The following is a 6,514-nucleotide window of genomic DNA, read 5'->3' as shown; positions in this document are numbered from 1 at the left end:
CTTCGTGCCGCCGGGGCGCCTCGGGGGTCCGCCGGGGCCGGCTCCCGCTGACCTGCCGACGAAGCGTCCCGCTTCCTTGCCTCCAGATACTTCCTCCAGATACCTCTTAAATCTTCCTGAGCAAGGCGGTGATTCTCGAGGTGAAGCCAGTTTTCCTCAAGGCGCAAAGGATCCCAGATGTAAGGAGCTCAACCTTCATCTGCTAATAAGGACTCCAGAGGATAAAAATATTTTAGTGTGTTTGCAAGTCAATGCTTTGTTTTGAATGTAAGGTGTTGTGCTGGCTTCAGAGAACCATTTGTTCTGCAAGGTGGGAGCCACTTTCCATGGAGGAAAAGCACCTTAGATCTAGCTTTGTTTTCCTTTCCATTCTCTTATGGAATATTTAGTAATTATCATTTATAGATATTGCTGTGTCCCTAATGACAATTATGACAACTTTTATCCTTTAACTGACACTGAGAATTAAATGACTACCTATGGCTTATGTTGCAAAATAACTACACAGAAAGCAGACTTACTTGTGACTTAAAAACTGGCTACTGATAGATCAATGTCCTAAAATCCCTCTGAACTTTTAAATAAAGTTTGGACTTAATTTTGTCATAAAAATAATGAGTTGTGTTAAGATTAATATACGAATTCTTTTGGTTTGTTTTTCTTTGGTTTTTTTTTTTTTTGGTTTTGTTTTGTTTTGTTTTGTTTTTTAACCAAAACCAAAAAAAAATTAATTTAGTTCCAGGATCATTTTCCGAAGAATTTTCTACTGGCTACCTGCTGGGAGAACTGCTACACAAATATGGTCTTCAGGATGACTTCAGTCAATTTTCACAGAGCAGGTTAGTACACATGAATAGCATATCCTGTACAGAAATTAGACAAAATATTTTTCAGTTAGGATTTGCTAATGCAGAGTGGGAAAGACATCTGGAACTTAACAAGATTTGATAGATTTATCAATAAATTAAAAGCTACTTGTGTTTTACACATGGCTTAGCTTTGTATTTCCCAAGAGATGGATCATATTTTCATTGTAACAATGATAGTAATACCAGGTTAGACCAAAAATTCAACGAGCCCTTCTAGGATGTCTCAAAGACAGGAGATACAGACGCTGTATCTGTGAGACAGGAATCCAGAGGTGTGATGTAGTGGTGACAATTGCTTCTTGATGAAAATAAAAATAGTGGAGATACATTGTGAGGCTGAGTGAAGCTTTGGTGGAAGATCATATAAGAATTTACAAGCTTACAAGTAAATTGATATAATGGCCACAATGAAGAAGAACAGAACAGGAAGGTGAAAGGTGTTGTGCAGGTAAGTGCCTTGGTGTGTTGAAGATGCAGCTCATGGGGTTATTTGTTTTTTGCTCCATTTTAGCAGACCATGGTGTATGTGTGTATCAAGTGTAGTAGGCTGTACATTCTCTTCTTCTTTCTTCTGAACCTCTTACGTTCTTTGCATTTCCCCATTATTTGTATAATTTCCTAACCAAGTCCCATGAACTTGTACGAAAGCAACTTGAGCACAGCTAAGAAAGGCCATCAACAAACACAGCAGTTTTGCATAGCAGTTTTTGGGCTCAGCTTCTAGGACTTCTAGATCACTCAGGAATTTCTGGTATCATTGGAGAATGGAACTCTGAGGAATGGAACTTTTTTTCAAGGAATTTTGGAGTGCCTGCTGATGCTGGGAAAGAATAGATTCAGGAGGCTTTTACTTCTAGCAAGCTCTAGCAGCTTCCAAAAAGGTCTGTCTTCCTCATAAAAGTACTTCATGTACATAAAATGTACTTTGAGCTCTTGTCTCTACCTGACTTCTGATTAAAGAAGATACAATTAGTGAAAGTGCAGGAAGAGATTAAAAACTCTCCTGAGACATGCTCAGCAAAGGTGGTGGTACATGATAGGGCGTGATCTGCAATACCCACTGGAGCAGCTACGCGTTATGTTGGACGCCTCAACCCAGATTGTTCCCCAGAGAACGGAGACGATTCTTCATGTCTCAGACTGTAGGGAATGCCCAGAGTCTTTACTTAGCCTTGGGCATGTGGAGGTTGTGGCTTTCCCTGCAGAGGTGTGGGCTTGTGAAGGATCTTTGCCACCAAGTACAGCTGCTGCAGAAGAAGCTTAGTACTGTTCAGTATCACAGATGATGAAAAGGAGATTGACTGGATTTTCTCTGAGACACTGCCGATACAGCAACCTGAACCTGCAGCTGTGCTAAAGGAGAGGCAGGCAAAATCTGTGCTTATTGAATTGGGAAAAGGAGATGACTGGCAGCTTGTGAATTCTGGCAAGAGAAGGAAGGTTCCTGCTCTGTTGCTAATCTGCAGCTGCAGAACCATTCATTGCCTTGTCAGCAGATGAGAGGCTTGCATCTCTGTGCTACAAAGCATTTGAGCTGCAGAGGTCTGAACAATACAGGAGCACCAGGAGGAAAAGGTGAGGGATGGTAGTGGGAGACTTTCTCTTACAGGAGATGAAGGCACCCGTGATCTGCTTGAAGAATTCTGTGTAAAATGGTCCTGGAGAGAAGAGGCGTCCCAGACAGCTGTTGGTTGGGATTTTTTTTTTTTTCTTCTAAGGATCTACTCCTCCAAGAGTAATCCACCTCAATGTGAATAAAACTGAACAAAGGCAGCAGGAGGCATGAATAGAAGAGTAAGGTGCTACTGACATAACTCAAACATGAAGAATACAACATGTGGAAGGAGGGTCAGGTGACCCAGGAGGAGCACGGAGACACCGAGTATGCAGGGATAACTTTAGGAAAGCCAATGCCTGTTAGGAGTCAAAACTGGCGAGCAACATAGAGGACAACCAGAAGGGCATTAAGGAGTGTCTCCACAGCAAAAGGAAGGCCAGAGAAAACATGAGCCTACTTCTGCCTGGTGCACAGAACCCAGTGAAAAAAAACATCAGTGCTTACAGTGAGGAAAACATTACTTGTGCTCCTGAATTTTTTAGCATTACTCCCAGGGCTCTGAAATTTCTTTGACCTCGAACTTTTTGTTGCAGCACCGTTTGTACTCATGTGAAAGAGCAAGAATGGGCAGTAGTCTAAAGGCTCTACTGAGCTCTTTAGCATTGTGGTGATGTCCCTAATGTGGGCCCTAGGCAGAAAGCAAACTTCCCTGAAAGGAGGGTCTGATGTGCAAACGGGTGCTTCTCTTCTGCACAGGAGGGAATCCCAATGACCATAACTCACCATTGTTTCCCCTCAGCACTGCTCTTAATGCAGGTTTTGTTGTGAGAGGTAGGTCTCTCTGATCTTGGCAAGATTGCTCTTGCACATTCCTCTCCTGTCTCATTATGCTCTTTGTCTGCTCTACCCCAGGGCCTCATACCTATTTTGTAAAGGTAACTTAGAGGATATGAGGGGTTTCTCGTGCCACACCGTGCTGTAACCTCCTTCCACCCATCCCTTACCTCTGCCTTCCTGCTACATGAAGCAGATCCCAGACCTGCCTCTGTAGTGGCCACGCTGAGTTGTCTTCCATGTACCATAGACGGCACAGTATGGCTCCTTTGATCAGTGGAGCCCTCTCAGCACACTCTCAAATACTCCTCAGTCTGCCATGCAACAGGGAGAGGTTCTTAATGCTCTCTCTGTCTTGGTCTGCTCTACTGATAAAATTCACACTCAGGAATCCCGAGCCCCTGAGACTCACAGGGAAGGTCTGCAGCAAGAAGGATTTGCACTTGGTGAAGGAGAATCAGCTTGAGGAACATTTAATTAACCTGAATGTGACCTGATGGCATACACCCACCCATACTGAGGGACCTGGCTGATGTCATTGCTAAGCCACTCTCAATAATCTTTGAAAGGTCCTGGTGACTGGGGAATTTGCTAGGACTAGAAGAATGCCACTGCTACTCATCTTTTCAAGGAAAGCAAGAAAAGGGAATTTGGGATGTACAAGCCAGTCACTCTCCCTTTAGTCTCTTGGAACTGATGGAGCAAATAAGCATGGAAACCATTTCCAAGTGTATGAAGGGCAAGAAGGCAATTGGGAATTGTCAGAATGGATTTATGAAGGGGAAATCATGCCCGACTAAAGTGTTGACCTTTGATGATGAGGTGACAGGCTCAGTTCTTGGGACAAGTCCAGTGTATGCCATTTACATTGATTTTTGACACTGTCTTCCTTAACATCCTCATAGTGAAACTGATCAAGAACAGACTAAGTCAGTGGACAGTGAAGTGGGCTGAAAACTGGCTGAACTACCAGGCTCAAGGGGTTGTGCTCAGCAGTGTAAAGTGCAGCTGACCGTCACTGCTCAGTAGTGTAGCCCAAGCCCTGATTCTGAGACTAATACTGTTCAATATTGTTATTAACAACCTGCATGATTGAGAGCTAGTGCACCCTCAGCAAGTCTGCAGACAATACAAAACTGGTTGATACAACAGATGGTTGTGCTGCCCTTCAGAGGGACCTTGAAGGGCTGGAGAAAAAGTCTTACAGCAATCTCCTGAAGTTCAGCAAATGGAAGTGCTTCTGCTGAGGAAAACCTCATGCCTTCAGCAGCAGCTGGGGGCCCAGCTGTCTTGAAAGCAGCTTTGCAGAGAAGTGTCTGCAGGCCCTGGAGGAGAACAAGCTGACCATGAGCAAGTAATGTGCCCTTGCAGCAAAGAAGGCCAACAGCACACTGGACCACATTTAGAAGATATGGCTCTGGTAAGACCATGTCTGAAGTGCTGTGTCCAGTTTGGGACTCCCTAGTGCACAAAAGGCATGGACGTATTTGAGCAGATCCAGAGAAAGGCCCTGACAGTTATTAAGTTCTGGAAGTATCTTGTATTTGAGAGAGAGGAGGACTGTGTGTGGTGTTCTTTACCATAGTACTCCAGGACTTTGTAAAGATAATTTTTAATTTTTTTTTTTACCTTTCTTCATTATTTTATTTTCCAGTGATTACTGACATTGACATTTTGACATCTATCAGGAATAGAGGCAGTTTTCTCAATTCCAAGATATTACTTCTGGACATTAAATAAATTATTACTGTGTAATTTCATGGCCCTGGAATCCTGCAAGAATCTGTATGTGCCTAATCTTACTTAATATCTGTAAAGTAATGCTTTTAAAAATTGGAGTGTGCTATTTAGGAGAAGCACATTATTTGTGCATCATTTGGTAAGCTGGTGTCACTTTCATATGTCTTAGCACAGCCAAAGGCAGGATCATACCTGTTGAGGTGGGGTGGGAGAAATGTAGCATCCTTTTTTAAGATAGGCAACTCTAATCTAGAAGACACTAACAGAAAAGTTGGTGGTGTCACAGTCAAGGTCTACTTACCTACATAAGCTGCTTATGTTGCACAGTTCTTGGACATATAAGCAAGAGGATAATAATTGAGAAAGTGATACTACTTTTTAAAAATGAATACTGCTGGAAACCTTTTTCTAGTCTGGCTATCCATATTTGAAAAATAAAATATTGTTTTCCCTGAACTTTTACAATGATCCTGAGATAAGATTTACAACATTTCTGTATAATAAGGCAAAGGTAAGAAATTCCATCTGACCTGATTTCAGAATAAAAAGGTAAGAGTTGATATCACCACATGTTCTCAATGAATGTGAGGTGATTTCTAAGAATAGGCCTCACCTTAGCTTTGACTCAGTGGCAGAAAAAAATTAAATAGTTGTAAGCTGCAGTGTTATATAATTATGTAGGAATTAAGATATGAACTATTACAGTGAGAATAATGAGCTCCTGCACTGTTTCATGTAGGAAGAAAGTGAACACTGTGTTACCAGAAGATCTCAAGATAAAGTTGGACATTTTTGTAGAATTACGCTACAACTTGACTGACTTCAAAACTTCTTAGTTCTTGTGAAGGAGCTATTGTGAACTCAAGTGATAGAGCAGTATGGAAAGTATGATGTTCTGATTCAAGCTGAAGTTATCAGTCTGTGGAATGTAATTTAACATGTTAATTGTGATACAGTGATGATTTATTGTTAATTGGCTTTGGCATGTATATCTGTTGGTCTTCAGAGCTCCACAGGAGAATTGACATATCAAAAGAAATATTAATCTGCAATCCACTATTTCAGATTGGAACGTAAATTGCTCATTGAGACCACAGTTTTGGTTTTCAACACTACTCCAACCCATATGTCCACTTCATTTTATTGAAGAGGAAATATGATAAAATGTTGTGATGTTTGATGGATTATACAGATTTTAAAAATAGTTTCCTATATTTTGCCTACTTAGAGCTCAAGTGGCAATTTGGTATACTGTTAGCTGCAGTTGGGAATAAGCTTTTGCTGTCAGGTGCACTTTGTGTGTGGATGTATCAAGATTTATATAACCCAGTGTGTTAAGTTGTACCTAATAGACCAATGCAGTTCCATGTAATGTGGTATAAAACCGAAGCAAAAGTGTGAATCATGTTACTTTAAGGAAGTCCTCGGTGTGTTTTTGTACCTTCCTGTCTTGGTATAAGATAAATGCCACAAACTGAAAATAAGTGGTGTTTTTTTTTTTTGTTTTTTTTTT

The 6,514-nt window shown here is 41.4% G+C and overlaps 1 protein-coding gene across 1 annotated transcript in view; it reads left to right on the top strand.

The window, feature by feature from the left end:
• Positions 1-728: 728 nt before the first annotated feature.
• Positions 729-6,514, top strand: part of LOC103772893 (sperm flagellar protein 2-like) — a gene marked incomplete at its 3' end in the record, with an annotated part of 9,612 nt that continues 3,826 nt past the window's right edge. Inside the window, exon 1 of the mRNA XM_008940239.1 lies at positions 729-839. The remainder of the gene's footprint in view (positions 840-6,514) is intronic.

This window comes from Merops nubicus, unplaced genomic scaffold (assembly GCF_000691845.1).
Source record: "Merops nubicus isolate BGI_N331 unplaced genomic scaffold, ASM69184v1 scaffold31785, whole genome shotgun sequence".
NCBI classification, from domain to species: domain Eukaryota; kingdom Metazoa; phylum Chordata; class Aves; order Coraciiformes; family Meropidae; genus Merops; species Merops nubicus.
Note: the sequence above shows the minus strand (reverse complement) of the source record. Positions and strands in the feature narration are given on the sequence as shown.